Here is a 15,067-nt window from a genome sequence, read left to right as displayed (position 1 = left end):
CCTCTCCCAACCCCTTCCCATATTTCTTCTCCCATCCTCCGGACCCAGAGAAGGGGCACAGTATGATTATCTATGTTGAACGGAGGGAGAGGACGCTACGCATGGACTTGGTGCTTTTCAAACGGAGCAGGCTCTACCTAGGGTGTGACGCAACCCGCCTCGCAAAGCCCTGAAAGAGCGAGGACGCGGGACCAGCCACCCGGCCGCGAGGAGAAAGCCCGGGCCCCGGCCGCGGCCCCACCCCGAGAGCTCGGCCCGCCTTCCTCTCTTCCTCATTGGCTCCGGCCTCCACGCGTTACGACTGCGACGCTGGCGCTGCCTTACCGGCGAGGGGCGGGGCTCGGGACGCGTGAGGCGGGCAAGTGCGCAAGCGCAGGAGCGAGTCTGGGGCCGGACGGGGGGGAGGGAGGGGGTGGTGTACCCGGTTTCCTGGGTTACCTGAGGGGGCGGGGGGTAGGGAATTTGTGGTGGCGGTGGCGGCGGCGTTAGCGGCGTCGACTCGGGATTCTCCCGGTGAGGAGGAACGCGCGTCATTGGCGGCCAGAGAGCAGGTAAAGGCGGCCGCCGGGCCCGGGCATGCCGACCGCTGTTGGGGGTCCCGGATCCTATCGGTGGCCTGGAGGGAAGGCGGTTGGGGGTGGCAGTCAGCCCCGGCTCGGGGTCGCGGTGGCAGGGCTGAGGGCGCGGGGGACTCGGCCTCGACGCGCCGGCCCGAGGCTTCTTTCCGGCTCTGGGGCTCCGGGACGTCTCCCCGCCGCGCCCGGGGAGCCTTTGACAGCACCTGAGCGGCGGGCGCGAGCTCTGCCCGGCTTCTCTGGACCTTTGCGGCGGCCAGCGGCCACTAACTTTATTTCCCGGCGCTTAGAGGGCGGAGGTCAGGCAGGCTGGCGGCGACTTGCTGCGGTCTTGATTGCATTTGTTATCCTTTGCCCCGGCACAACTTGCACCCGGGCCGGGCCCACACCGGCAGGTTGACGGCTGGAGTTGACAGTTTCGGCGCCACCACCCTGCGGGTCGCGCTGTAAGATCTTGCCCCGCGGGTGTTCGCCCACCTGTCATCTCCTCTGCGCCTCAGCCCTCTGCCTTTTTTCCCCTGCCTGTAAAGCCCTATGCCCGGGCGAGAGACTCTTTAGAGGATCCTCTGAGACATCTGCCGTCTGTCCCGGGCATCATTGGCGTCTTGTCTGAGGTGCGGGTTGGCCTCTGGTGGGATTATAACTGTATAATTTTCTGTATGGGAAATAACCCAGGGAGACCCCAGCACCACAGTGTGGAGGCCAGTTGGTTGCTTGGTGGCAGAGGGGGTAAGGTTTAGAGGCTTTAAAAAACGCTTCCTAGCTCTGGGTCTTACTGGGTTAAACAAAACAAAACAACCATACACACCCAGCGATAGCACTTGGTAGTTGATGAGGTTGTTTTAAGCAGATACAACATTTTAAGAGAGTTGAATCTCGTGTTTAATATTTTGGTGTTGAATTCAGACCAGAATGTTTCCTTGAATATTGAATTCAGCTTGCACTTTCCTTGGGGTTTGTTTAGCAGATTGCACAAACTGAATTGGTCTTTTCTTCCTGATGATCCTTGGCTATTCTGCTCTGTTACTTTAAACTTCCACACCTAGGAACCTTATGCTAATAAAGATGTTGACTTTGTGCTTTCATCTTATAAATGTAGTTAATTAATATGGGGGATCTGTTTTAAAGAGCTTTGCAAGTAGCCAGCAACATTTTTTTTTTTTTCTGACAGCTCTTTGTTGTCATCCACGTTGTTACTACAAAGGTTGGAAAATTTGGAGAAGTGAGGGAGCATCGGGAGGAAATGAGTTACTATATAGTTTAATTTACATTAAAGTGAATTTGTAAGCTATAAGATTATATGTGAATATAGTAAATATTTTTGAGTACCTACTGTGTACCAGTTTTATAAACAGATAAATATCCTCTCCAGCAGGAAGTTTGCATTAGTAGGGGATCGCAGATAATAAAATATGTTCTTTGTCTGATGGTGTTAAGTACTATAGAGAAAAAGCATGGATGAGGGAGAGACTTGCAGTTTTATTTTGTTTTATCAAAGTATAGTTGATTTACAATGTTGTGCTAATTTCTGCTGTACAGCAAAGTGATTCAGTTTTATACACACACACGCACATACATTCTTTTCTTAAAATACCTTTTCCATAGGATACTGAATATGGTTCTCTGTGCTGTACATTAGTACCTCGTTGATTATCTGTTCCATATACTAGCTTACATCTGCTAACCCCAACCTCCCACTCTGTCCCCTCCCCTTTGACAACCACAGATCTGTTGTCTAAGAGACTTGCAGCTTTAACTAGAGATAGCCAAGGAAGACTTCCTAGAGAAGATGACATTTGAGCCCAAGACCACAGGGAAGTGAAAGGGCAATCCCTGCACCTCTCTGAGGGAAGAGTGTTCAAGCAGAAAGAAAGGCACTTGCAGAATGCTTAGAGGCAGGAGTGTCCTGGGTGCATTTGAGGGCAGCAGAGGCTGATTTGGCTGTGGTGGAGTGAGCAAAGGAAAAGCAGTGGAAATGCAGGAGAGAGGTAAGTGGGAATGGGGAATCAGATTGTGCAAGGGCTTGTAGGCCTTTGAAGGACTTGGGCTTCCACTCTGAGGAGGAAGGGGGCTCATCCTTTTGAATAGAGAAGACATATAATCAGACTTGCCTTTTAAAAGGATCACTGTGGTGGCTGGATGGAGAATAGATTTTATTTGGGGTGGGGTGAGGTGTTGGGCAGAAGCTGTGATGTCAATTCCAGGACCTTTCCCGTAATCCAGGCCAGAGAGGTTGTACTTTGGACCATAGTGGAATTGGTAGAGTGGTTGATTTCTCAATAAATTGAGGGTAAGGTCAACAGGTGACTTAAAGGACACCAGAATTTCTGTCCTGAGCAAGTAGATAGATGGAGTAGACATATATTGAGGTGAGATTCATGAGAGGAGCAACTTGGTTGAGAGAAGGTTAGAAGTTGGTTAGAAAATAATTAAATTAGACTCCAAGTGGAGATTAGTAGTAGTAGACCCAGTGACTTTGTATTGAAGACACTTCTATGTTATCTTGACTATAATAGGGACTTAATATTTTCAACCATGAACTGCCAACTTTTTTTCATACTCATTTTCTTTCTAGACTTTTGGACCAACCTAATCATCTTTTTCATCAAATGTAGCTTTGTTTTTACTTGCATGCACTTAGAGCATCTGTTTCAGTTGTAGAGAAAGCCATATAATCCAGAATTTCAGAATACATTTTTAATTTGTTGTTGTATCTAACTTGAACACCTTCATCTGATTAACCTTTTTCTGAATTGTGTTTGGATACCTGGCTTAAGTTCAAGAATTTTTTCAAGCTTCAGGAATCTTGTTATCAAATGTGGCTTCACTTGGCCATTTGTGAATTACAATGGAAATGACCTGTATTTTTAATACTTTACTAGTAGTCAGTAATATACAGAGATTATCCTAATTCTTCTGTTTCATTAAAGATGGCTTGACATAAATGGGCCATCACATATTCAGTGGAGATTTTCTTCATCAAATTATGCAGTATTTGGAGCAATAGAATTTGATCTGTACAACTTGTATGAAAAATATATTATGGTCTTAATATTTAAGGTCTACCCCTTAACAGTTTCAGAACCCCAGTAGTACACTAATATTTTAAAAAGGATTTTAAACCAAAACACATGAAAGTATATAAAAACATGTTAGATAAGTATGTTACATAAGTATCTAAAAATCAGTTTAGTTCAGTCGCTCAGTTGTGTCTGACTCATTTGAGCCCATGGACTGTAGCACGCCAGGCCTCCCTGTCCATCACTAACCCCTGGAGTTTACCCAAACTCGTCTCCATTGAGTTGGTGAAGCCATCCAACCATCTCAATCTCTGCCGTCCCCTTCTCCCCCTGCCTTCAAGCTTTCCCAGCATTAGGGTCTTTTCCAGTGAGTCAGCTCTTTCTATCAGGTGGCCAAAGGATTAGAGTTTAAGCTTCAACAGCAGTTCCTTCCAATGAACACACAGGACTGATCTCCTTTAGGATGGACTGGTTGGATCTCCTTGCAGTCCAAGGGACTCTCAAGAGCCTTCAACAACACAGTTCAAAAGCATCAATTCTTCAGCACTCAGCTTTCTTTATAGTCCAACTCTCACATCCATACATAAATAGCTATAAACTGATCTTAGAGTTGATAAGGAGTCTATTCTCTTTGCTATTGCTTCTCACCAGTGTTTATCCTGTGCCTCTTAATTCTCCTGGCTTTGTTTTACAGTAATTGAGACATTGGGAAGTTTTGAATGCTATCCAAGTCTAACTTCTGGGAAGACAAAAAAAAAAAACAAAGAAAAATCTTATCTAATAATATGAAAGGGTAATGTTTAAAAGGTGTAATCATCTTAATTAGCCAAGAAGGAAATCAAATAGTTTTCCAAAAGGCTGGTCATTATTCCATTCAAATGTGATTCTTTGAAGTTGAAACTCAAGACAGATCAGGAAATTAGAGAACTTTTAGCCACTTTAGATAAGTGGAAGAAATAGATGAATAATAAGGTAGAGTAAGTACCACACATATTCTCTACAACTACTGCCACTCGTCTATAAAAAGTAAAGAGAATAGATTTTTGCCAGAAACCCGAAGAGTTGCACATTTTAAATCAAAAAATGTGTGAGGAGGTGAAGCCTGGAAACTATACGTTAAACATCTTGGCACTGACTGATTTCTATAAAAATTGTAGACCAGATTGCCAAACAGATGCTTTGTGATTTGTGATTAGAAATAAAGTACTGATTACTAAGATGCAGAATAGGTTTTTAAAGAATACATCATATTATGCTAACCTCATGCTCATTTTGCCAAGGATATAATAATATTAAATAATCTTTATGAGTACCTCACTACAGAATGCATTCCCATTTAGCATCTCATTTAACCTTCACACCATCCCTGTTAAGTACTATCAGGGGAGGAGGGGCTCAACAGTAGGGATCCTGGGGAGACACAAAAGGGACACATATGGGAGATTTGGGGCTTCCCTGGTGGCTCAGATGGTAAAGAAACTGCCTGCAGTGCAGGAAACACAGCTTTGATCCCTGGGTTGGTAAAATTCCCTGGAGAAGGGAATGGCAACCCTCTCCAGTATCCTTGCCTGAAGAATTCCATGGACAGAGGAGCCTGGTGGGTGTACACTCTGTGGAGTTACAAAGAGTCGGACATGACTGAGTAACACTTTCACTTTCATGGGAGATTTTAGCAAGGACTTGTTTAGATACGAGGTAGGGGAAAAAGAGGGAGGAATCAAAGAGGGCGTTAAGGATTCTGGATTAGGTGAATGGTGGTGCTGCTGCTGGTGATGCTGCTGCTGCTGCTGCTAAGTCGCTCCAGTCGTGTCCGACTCTGTGCAACCCCATAAACGGCAGGCTCCGTGTCCGACTCTGTGCAACCCCGTAAACCCACCAGGCTCCGCCGTCCCTGGGATTCTCCAGGCAAGAACACTGGTGTGGGTTGCCATTTCCCTCTCCAATGCATGAAAGTGAAAAGTGAAAGTGAAGTCCCTCAGTCGTGTCCGACTCTTAGCGACCCCATGGACTGCAGCCTACCAGGCTCCTCCATCCATGGGATTTTCCAGGCAAGAGCACTGGAGTGGGGTGCCAATGGTGATGCTAGTAATCGATATTCTAAAAAGACAGAGAGGAGTAGATAGGGAGATCAGTTAACATCGGTTTGGTGAAGTAGCTGTTTTGTTTCTTGAAACTGAATCTGGAATGAGTCACATATAATTTAAAATTTTAACATATGTAGGTCTGGAGCTCAGGAGAGAAGTCTGAACCAAGTAAAAAAAGTTTCCATTCATTCAGTAAATATATTCTTTCAAATACTTTTGGTAAAGCAGGGAGGACAGTGGGTGGAGATTTGAGCACGGAGATGTGATTAGGGAAGGTTTGTTTTTCTTCAAACATGGAAGAAAAAGGATACTTTAGTGGACTGAAGGAAAGGGGCTATTAAAAAGGAGGGAAAATTGAAGTCACAAGAGAAGGAAGATAATAGACATAATCTCAGAGGCAGTGGAAGGATTGGGAACAAGAGTACAGGTGCACAGGTGAAAGGGTTATCCTGAAGAAAAGTAGTGATGCATATTCCTTTTGAAAAAGGAAAAGGATATAAGGAGTAGACACAGAGACAAATGAGTAGCCAGGATAGTTTCGTTTGTTTCTGTGGAGCAAGGTTATCTGCTGAGATTGAGAAGGAAGAGCATGGATTGGGGTATTTTTGTGGGGAAAGGACAAGTTACCACTGTGATTGGAAAGTGGCCTTGACCAAGGACAAGTGACCTAATCGCTGATAGTGTTTAACGCCCCTGCAATCACAAACATAGAAAGAGGCTGTCCATGCTGAAGCAGTTTTCTCCAGCAGTTCCTGTAACAGAGCAGAAGGCAAATAGGCTGAACCTGGATGGGGATTGGAAGGGAAGGTATGATGGAGAACTTGGGTAGAGGGTGGTGTGAAGTCAAGAGATTACTGGTGGTGATGAGGTTGTTAACTGAAGGGCTGAACTTTTAAGTATCCTGCTTGATTAAGGAAGAAGTGAAGCCATGACAGGGCTGACAAATGTGGAGAATGAAGAGGATGAAGAATCCCATGAGTAAGCTGTAGGATTAGTGGAAGTAAAGGAGTATGAGAGATGGAAAAATGTGGTGTGAGAGTCCTAAATTTAAGATTCTGGTAAATAAGAGCCAAAGTATGACCGATGATGGTGGGTAAAGATTAATAGCACTAATTACAATACTAATACTAATACAAGCAACTGTTTATTGTGTGCTTTGTGCTAGTCACTATACTGAATGCTTCTTATGGATTAATTATGAGCTTCTCATAATAAACCTATGAGCATTATTATTATTTAATACTAAATCGAACTTATTTTTCACAACCATCCTGTGAAGCACATATTAGGAGCTCCATTTTACAAATGAAGAAACTGGGGCTCAGTGAGATTAAGTAATTTTCCCCAAGGCACACAGCTTGGAGGTACCTGAGGCTTTCTAGCCCCAGAACCCTTATTTATGCCCAACTCCTAAATCATGCTGGCCTTCTGCCAAGTAGGGGTCATTGAAGAAAAGGAAGTCAAAGTACTCTAAATCCTAGTGTGTTGGCATTAAATTTTCTCATGGGTAGTGAAGCCCTGGAATAACAGATCTTGTGTGGAGAGGAAGACAGAAATTGTATGACAAAGTTCTCAATAAATGAATGACTCAAAGGTCAGTCAGTGACAACTATAACTATAGTTATAGCCTTAAAAGGGGATGGAGTGGGATAATAATGTCCAAATCACCTTTGGAAACCAGAATAGTACTGACTTGTCTTCCTGGCCTGGGATCTGGGTGTCCATAGTGATTTATTAAGAGAAGGAGATGAAGTGATCCTCTTGTGTGGAAGTAGAGGATATAGGAAAGTTTCTTAGCAACAGAACTAGGGATTCTAATGGTAGGGAGTAAAGAATTCAGAGTTGAGCCAGGAGGACTCATCTAGTTGTGCATTAAAAATCAGAAAGGATGGTGGCAGGTAGGCTGATTATATATTGACTAAACTGATGTTATTTTGAAAATGAAAAGACATTAATAATTACTGTGGGACAACAAGCATAAAGTAGGACTGTCCTGGACAAATCAAGCTATTTAGTCATATCAGTCATTGGTAACCTGATGACATACCACCCTGGAAAGGGGTTGTAGATGTTGGGAAATGAATTGAGCCTTGAATTAGAGGCACGTGAATGGAGCTTACTAACCTAAGATTATTCTAACCCCACAACACTGCCCTGAAATGTTCTGGGTATGTCTTGTTCTATAAGGGTCTGGAAATTTGAAGGAAGTTATGAATTAATCTCTAGAGGAAATTTTGGAAGCCATTATTATATAGATGACACCTGAAACCTTGGAGGGATAAGATTGTCAAAGAACACAAAGGGAAGTGAGGCAGAGGGGAGAATGCAGAGGCTCACCAGTGTGAAGGAGCTGGTGAAGAAGCATCCAGACAAGGAGACAGAAGGAGAGGTCAGAGGGGCAGGAGGAAAACCAAAAGAGATTTGGCATCTTCCATGTCATGAGATGGAGCAGGACATGACAACCCATTCTAGTATTCTTACCTGGAGAATCCCACAGACAGACTGTAGGCTGTACAGGCTACAGACTGAAGCCTGGCCAGCTCTAGTCCATGGGGTCACAAAGAATCAGACATGACTAAAGCAACTTAGCATGAACACACACATGTCAAGAGACAAGAGAAATTTAAGAATGAGTGATTAATAATCTCATATGCCTTATTGAAAAGACCCTGATGTTGGGAAAGACTGAAGGCAGGAGGAAAGGGGGATGACAGAAGATGAAATGGTTGGATGGCATTACCAACTCAATGGACATGAGTTTGAGCAAGCTCCGGGAGTTGGTGATGGACAGGGAGGCCTGGCGTGCTGCAGTCCATGAGGTTGCAAAGAGTCGGACACGACTGAGTGACTGAACTGACTCACTGACTGATGCCTCATGTTCCTCAGAGAGGTCAAACGAGACAAGGATATCCGTTGGATTGAGTCTGGCAGTTAGAAGTTTATTGTTGGTCTTGACTTGAATAGTTTCAGTAGAGTGGTATGTGCAAAATCCAAGCTGCTGTGCACAGAGTATGTGTGTGTGGCAGGGGGCTGGGGGGGCGGGGGAGTGAAAAGACTACTTCCAGTGCAGATTACCCTTGAGTAATCTTGAAAGAGGAAGATGTCAACAGGCTTTTTTTCTTTCTTTCTTTTTAAACATAGAGAAAAAGCCAATGGAGATGAAGGGTTAAAAACTGAGAAGAAAATGGAAGTGCTAGCAGTGCCTCCTAATAATGTCTAGTCAGTAATTTTGTAGTAATCAGAAGAGTGAAAGTGAGAGAAAAAAATATTTTAGATCAAGGAAGACAAACTTCATAATAACCATAATTTGTCAGAAACTGAAATGGGTGGAGAGTGTTTATAGAAAGGAGGGAATTCCTAATTTGGATGAAATATTGGAAAGTGACATCTAGGTTGTGGATTAACTCTAGGTTTCTGTTTTTTTCCCCCTCTACTTTTAATCCTGTGTTTTTGTGGAATAATAGAACCATGTTCCATCTCCAAGGTTGTTATTAGAATGGATTTGCTATTTTCTATGGATTTGTTCTTATAATTCTCACTTACTAGCTTTTTTAAAAGTTAACTGTGTTTGTACATTGGAAATATTTTCTGGTTAAGTATATTTGTTTTCTATTGTGGTTACATTTGATTCTTGGCTGAATTCACTGGTTTTGGTAATTTCTATTTAACAAAAGTGAATTCATATCTATATACATGTTTTCTGTTATGAACATGTAAAGAGCAATAATAGTATGTTAATTTTTTTCTTCCCTCTTTAAATTTGTTCTGATCAAAATGTAATTTGCTGCAGTGGAATTCTTACTAGTTTTGTAGTTCACTTGTCTTGGTTCCTTAGGTTGAAGAGTAATAATCATGAAGTGAAGTGAAGTGAAGTCACTCAGTTGTGTCTGACTCTTTGGGACCCCATGGACTGTAGCCTACCAGGCTCCTCCATCCATGGGATTTTCCAGGCAAGAGTACTGGAGTGGGTTGCCATTTCCTTCTCCAGGGGAACTTCCCGACCCAGGGATCGAACCCGGGTCTCCCGCATTGTAGGCAAACGTTTTACTGTCTGAGCTACCAGGGAAGCCCTAATTGCATAAATATTTTTTCAACAACATAATTATTATACAAAGTTTAGATGAGTGTAAAATTAAAACAATGGTGAGAATGGGTTCCTCAATTATTATAACTATGTACTTTATTTGAAAGGCAAGGAGAACATTAGTCAGTTCATAAAATGCATTCATTGTTACGTCTTCTGAATATTCGTTCATTGAAGTGCAAAAATCAGTGTATCCTGGCCAATGGTAAGAGGAAATTTTGCTGGAGTGACTTGTAGGGCAGCTGTTTATATTTGTCAGCTCACTCTTACACTACTTTTTGATATTTACTTATCTGAACCTTTAATACACTATGACTTTTCTTTTAGTCTATTAAAGATTAAAATCCTTTGCCATTTTCTGGATTTCCTATTAACGATGATTCCCAAGACAGTAATGCTGATAACTGTTCCTGCTTTTCTCTGTTAGCTTTATTTAAAAATTTTGGAGTCTATTTCTAAAGTCATACATTCCGTATTACTGAAATGTATTTATTTTCTCTACATCTTATTTTTTTTTTAATAGAATCTCTGGTTTTGACAAAACCTAATGATGCGCAGTTTAAAGAAACATTTAGAATGTGTAATTTTAATCTTAATCTTGATGCTTACAGTTACTATATGACTATTCAGTTCAGTTCAGTTGCTCAGTCGTGTCCAGTTCTTTGCGACCCCATGAATTGCAGCACGCCAGGCCTCCCTGTCCGTCACCAACTCCCGGAGTTCACCCAAACTCGTGTCCATTGAGTCAGTGATGCCATCTAGCCATCCCATCCTCTGTCATCCCCTTCTCCTCCTGCCCCCAATCCCTCCAAGCATCAGAGTCTTTTCCAATAAATTAGCTCTTCGCATGAGGTAGCCAAAGTACTGGAGTTTCAGCTTTAGCATCAGTCCTTCCAAAGAACACCCAGGACCGATCTCCTTCAGAATGGACTGGTTGGATCTCCTTGCAGTCCAAGGGACTCTCAAGAGTCTTCTCCAACACCACAGTTCACAAGCATTACAGTATTACTATTTTCTGACTATTGTACTGTTAACGAAAGTCCATAGCCTAAAAAATACTTAGAGATCATCTACTTGTGTCTTTGTTTGAATATGTATAAGAAGAATGGGGATCAGAAAAGCACTTTGCCTGAGATCCCAAAGAATTTGACGCAAAACAGAAAACTGAAAGTGTTTTGACTTTTAGTCTAGTATTCTTTGTCTTATACCACCAAATTCTTGAATATTTTAATACACTTAAAAAATGTAATCCCATAGCTAAAAGATGCCTTATACAACATGGAAAACAATGGTGTTTGGTTTCTAGTATGTAGTTCATGTGTAACTTTAACCCTTTTTCTTTGCACATGTCTACATGCAGATCACAGTGATAGAAACTAGATTGTAATGATACCAGTGTGGTTGAAAAACAATATAAAGTGTAGGTTGAATCTGAAATGCATTATCTCAGAAACTGTTTAATATGTATTTCTGTTTTACTTCTGTTCTTGATCACTCCCAGTCCCTGTGCCCTTCTCTCCTACTATCTGTCCATCCTCATGAATGGTTAGAGAACAGCAGATGAAGCAACCAGATCTCAGTTTGGTCTTACTGTTGTTTTTCTTGCTGTGAACTCTTCTGTAATAGTAAACACATTTGTCTATAATTGCCTCAGCTGAATTTTTTTCTTTAGAAGGGAAGCTAATTTTCATTGTGTCTGTAAGAATTACAGAGGAATGAGGAAACTAGAACAATCTACATTTGCAAGAAGTCTTTCAAGCTTGTCAATACCTGTGTTCAGTATTTTTGAAACTTATTTTGCAGGCCCTTTACCTTATACAATATATATGTTAAAAACTGTTCATCATTATGATGTTACTCTATAAATTATTTTTTACTGTTTTTGTTTCACATTTAGCATAAGGCTCCAGGATTTTTTGTGTGTGTGTTTCTTTAGGAGGTATGGAAAACCACCATGTCTACTGTTGATTTTAAAGAACTTTGAAACTGTAAACTCCGAATCATACTCTTTAACATAGGAAGAATAAACATCTACGCTTTTATTGCTGAAGTTTTTTGTTTCTAATCTAAGTATTAGTAAAGGTTTTTAGGTGTTTCTGTAGCACTTTCCTTAATACATTAAGTTCTTGCATGGTATGGAGAAAGGCTTCTGTAAATGTGCCTGTTTATTTCTCAGTGCTTTAGGTGTGGGAATATTTCATAAAGGAATTTGAGTAACAAAATGTTTACTGTCAAAGTTAGTATTAAATGAATTGGTTTCTATTTATTGACCTCTTACTATTTGACTTATTTTTAAACAAATAAGACTTGATGTCCCTTGATAAAATATAATCTAGCTTTGAAAGAAACAGTGTAATCCCATAATACAATGTAGTGAGTCCTAATATGCAGGCATTTAGAAAAGTAATTGGTAGTTAGTGGGAATTTCGTAGCAGCAGCAACATGATTTAAAAAAAAAAAAAGTGAAATAATGTTGAGAACCTTTAGGAGGAATTATGGCATGGTACATTGTGTTTTGAGATGTGTTGAGAGATTAAAAACAAAAGTTAGCGGAGGGAATTCCATAGCATGATAATAAGGAATTAGGATCTTATTCCCTAGGAATTGAAGTACCATTTATTATTTTAAGGAATGTGGCTGACATTTTTAGCAGTTGTAGAATTTGAACTGAATGGAAATGCACCAGGAAAAGCGACCAATTAAGAGGTTGTTGGTATTGCAAGTGAGAGAGATGAGGACCGGAGAATGCTTCGTCATAAGATGAGAGGGCAAGGACCAGATTCAAGGTGATGATCGTAACAGCTAACAATTATTGATCTTTTGACAGTCTGCCAGGCAGAGTGCTATCTCATTTAGTTTTAACATTCACAACAACTCGAGGTGCTCTTAGGAACTCAGTTTTATAGATAAGAAACTGAGACTTAGAGGAAATCAAGTCTAAGGTCACAGAATTAGTGAGTAGGAGATGCAGAGGTGAACCAGCCAGCTGTCAAGAGGAAGAATTGACTACCCAGATGAAGTGCTATTTTTTCTTTTTCTCTTGAGTGGCTGGGTAGAGGCCATTAACTGAAACAGGAATGAGGAAGGAAGAGCTGATTTGTTGGAGGGAGGAGTCAGTGTTTGTTTTGAAGAAGAGAAATTTGATAGAATACAGAGAGACTGCCTGGTTCTGAATCCTGCGTCTGATACTTGTAGCTCTGTGACCTTGAACAGTTACCTAACCTCACTGTGCTTCAATTTCCAACATGTGACAAATAAGGGTATATTTGTAGTTACAAGACTGTTATGAGGATTAAACCAACCACTCCAATAGAGTGCTTATGGAAGTGCCCAGTGTGTAGTAATTAAACATGGTAGGTATTAGGTGTATCACCATCATTATCATTCTGTAAAAATCTAGAGATCTGTTACGGAGATGGATGAGCTATTCAGTGTAAAACTTCTAGCAAAATTATCCCCAGTAGGAATGTACAGCCCAGAGAGATGATTTAGTTGACGGGCCTTCATCGTTCCTTTTGGTGCAGCCACAATGTCTCAAAATTTCCATTCTTTTATGGTGCCCAGGATCAAATACAGATAATCTTTTGAGTTATCTGCTTGTCCAATTTGTTTTAGAGAAAACGAACTGCTTTTTGAAGGGCTTTAGTGTGATACACTTGGGTGTGACTTTCTTGGAATTTCCTTTAAAATTCTGCCTTGCTACACTGTGCTTGGGTTCCTTATTTCCTGGCCACGTTTTTGTACAAGGAGCCAGGATGACCTCTCCTTTCTGAGCCAATCAAATTTTCCTCCACATTTACTAGTTAAGGGTTATTATATAGTTCTATATATGGCAGAAAGTGAAGAGGAACTCAAAAGCCTCTTGATGAAAGTGCAAGTGGAGAGTGAAAAAGTGGGCTTAAAGCTCAACATTCAGAAAACGAAGATCATGGCATCTGGTCCACCACTTCATGGGAAATAGATGGGGAAACAGTGGAAACAGTGTCAGACTTTATTTTTCTGGGCTCCAAAATTACTGCAGGTGGCAACTGCAGCCATGAAATTAAAAGACGCTTACTCCTTGGAAGGAAAGCTATGACCAACCTAGATAGCATATTCAAAAGAAGAGACATTACTTTGCCAACAAAGGTTCGTCTAGTCAAGGCTATGGTTTTTCCTGTGGTCATGTATGGATGTGAGAGTTGGACTATGAAGAAGGCTGAGCGCCGAAGAATTGATGCCTTTGAACTGTGGTGTTGGAGAAGACTCTTGAGAGTCCCTTGGACTGCAAGGAGATTCAACCAGTCCATTCTGAAGGAGATCAGCCCTGGGATTTCTTTGGAAGGAATGATTCTAAACCTGAAACTCCAGTACTTTGGCCACCTCATGCAAAGAGTTGACTCATTGGAAAAGACTGTGATGCTGGGAGGGATTGGGGGCAGGAGGAGAAGGAAACGACAGAGGATGAGATGGCTGGATGGCATCACTGACTCGATGGACGTGAGTCTCAGTGAACTCCGGGAGTTTGTGATGGACAGGGAGGCCTGGAGTGCTGCTATTCATGGGGTCGCAAAGAGTCGGACACGACTGAGCGACTGAGCTGATCTGATATATTTAATATGGAACACTAGGTCAGAGCCAGTCAACTTTTATCCCTCTTATGTTGCAATCCCCATTAGAGCGGAAGGTGTTACTTGTTGTTAAAATATAAATACTTCTTTCCAGGAGGAGCAGAATTTTCTTTTTTTCAGTTCACCTCTTGATGTGAATGAGACATGAGGAAACATGGAAAATGATAACATGAACCTGTAGAAGACCTTGAGAAGTTTAGGATGGCAGGATATATTGCCTGGAGGACAGATAGGCATGATTACTGCCTAATTATAGTTACACTTAGTGCCAGACCCAATCACTAGAATGTGCTGACAGGTAATATTCTAAAAGATATAGTTTGGCTGTGAAAGTGTTAATCACTAAGTCATGTCCGATTCTTTGTGACCCTATAGCTATAGCCTGCCAGGCTCTTCAGTCCATGAAATTCTCCAGGCAAGAATACTGGAGTGGGTAGCCTTTCCCTTCTCCAGGGGATCTTCCTGATCCAGGGATTAAACCTAGGTCTCCTGCATTGCAGGCAGATTCTTTTTTGGTTTGGCTATGCGACATTTCTCAAAAATTTAATGCCGTATTAGGAAGAACATTGGATAGGAATCTGAAGATGTAAAGCCCTGTGACTTTTGGGAAATCTCTTAACCTCCATCTGTCTTAGGGTTCTTATCTATTAATGTAAAATTTTGAGGGAGATACAAAATTTTACATTAATAGATA

The 15,067-nt window shown here is 41.6% G+C and overlaps 1 protein-coding gene across 6 annotated transcripts in view; it reads left to right on the top strand.

Moving 5' to 3' along the window:
* The first annotated feature begins 410 nt into the window (after positions 1-410).
* LYST (lysosomal trafficking regulator) overlaps positions 411-15,067 on the top strand; it is a 179,313-nt gene continuing 164,656 nt past the window's right edge. For 4 of the 6 annotated variants that reach the window (XM_010860102.1, XM_010860104.1, XM_010860103.1 and 1 more), the window contains exon 1: positions 411-551. The gene's annotated coding sequence lies outside the window, so the exon portion shown is untranslated. The other 2 variants (XM_010860101.1, XM_010860100.1) reach the window with 2 other exon arrangements.

This window comes from Bison bison, unplaced genomic scaffold (assembly GCF_000754665.1).
Source record: "Bison bison bison isolate TAMUID 2011002044 unplaced genomic scaffold, Bison_UMD1.0 scf7180017864462, whole genome shotgun sequence".
Classification (NCBI taxonomy): domain Eukaryota; kingdom Metazoa; phylum Chordata; class Mammalia; order Artiodactyla; family Bovidae; genus Bison; species Bison bison.
This window is presented reverse-complemented; position numbering and strand designations above follow the sequence as displayed.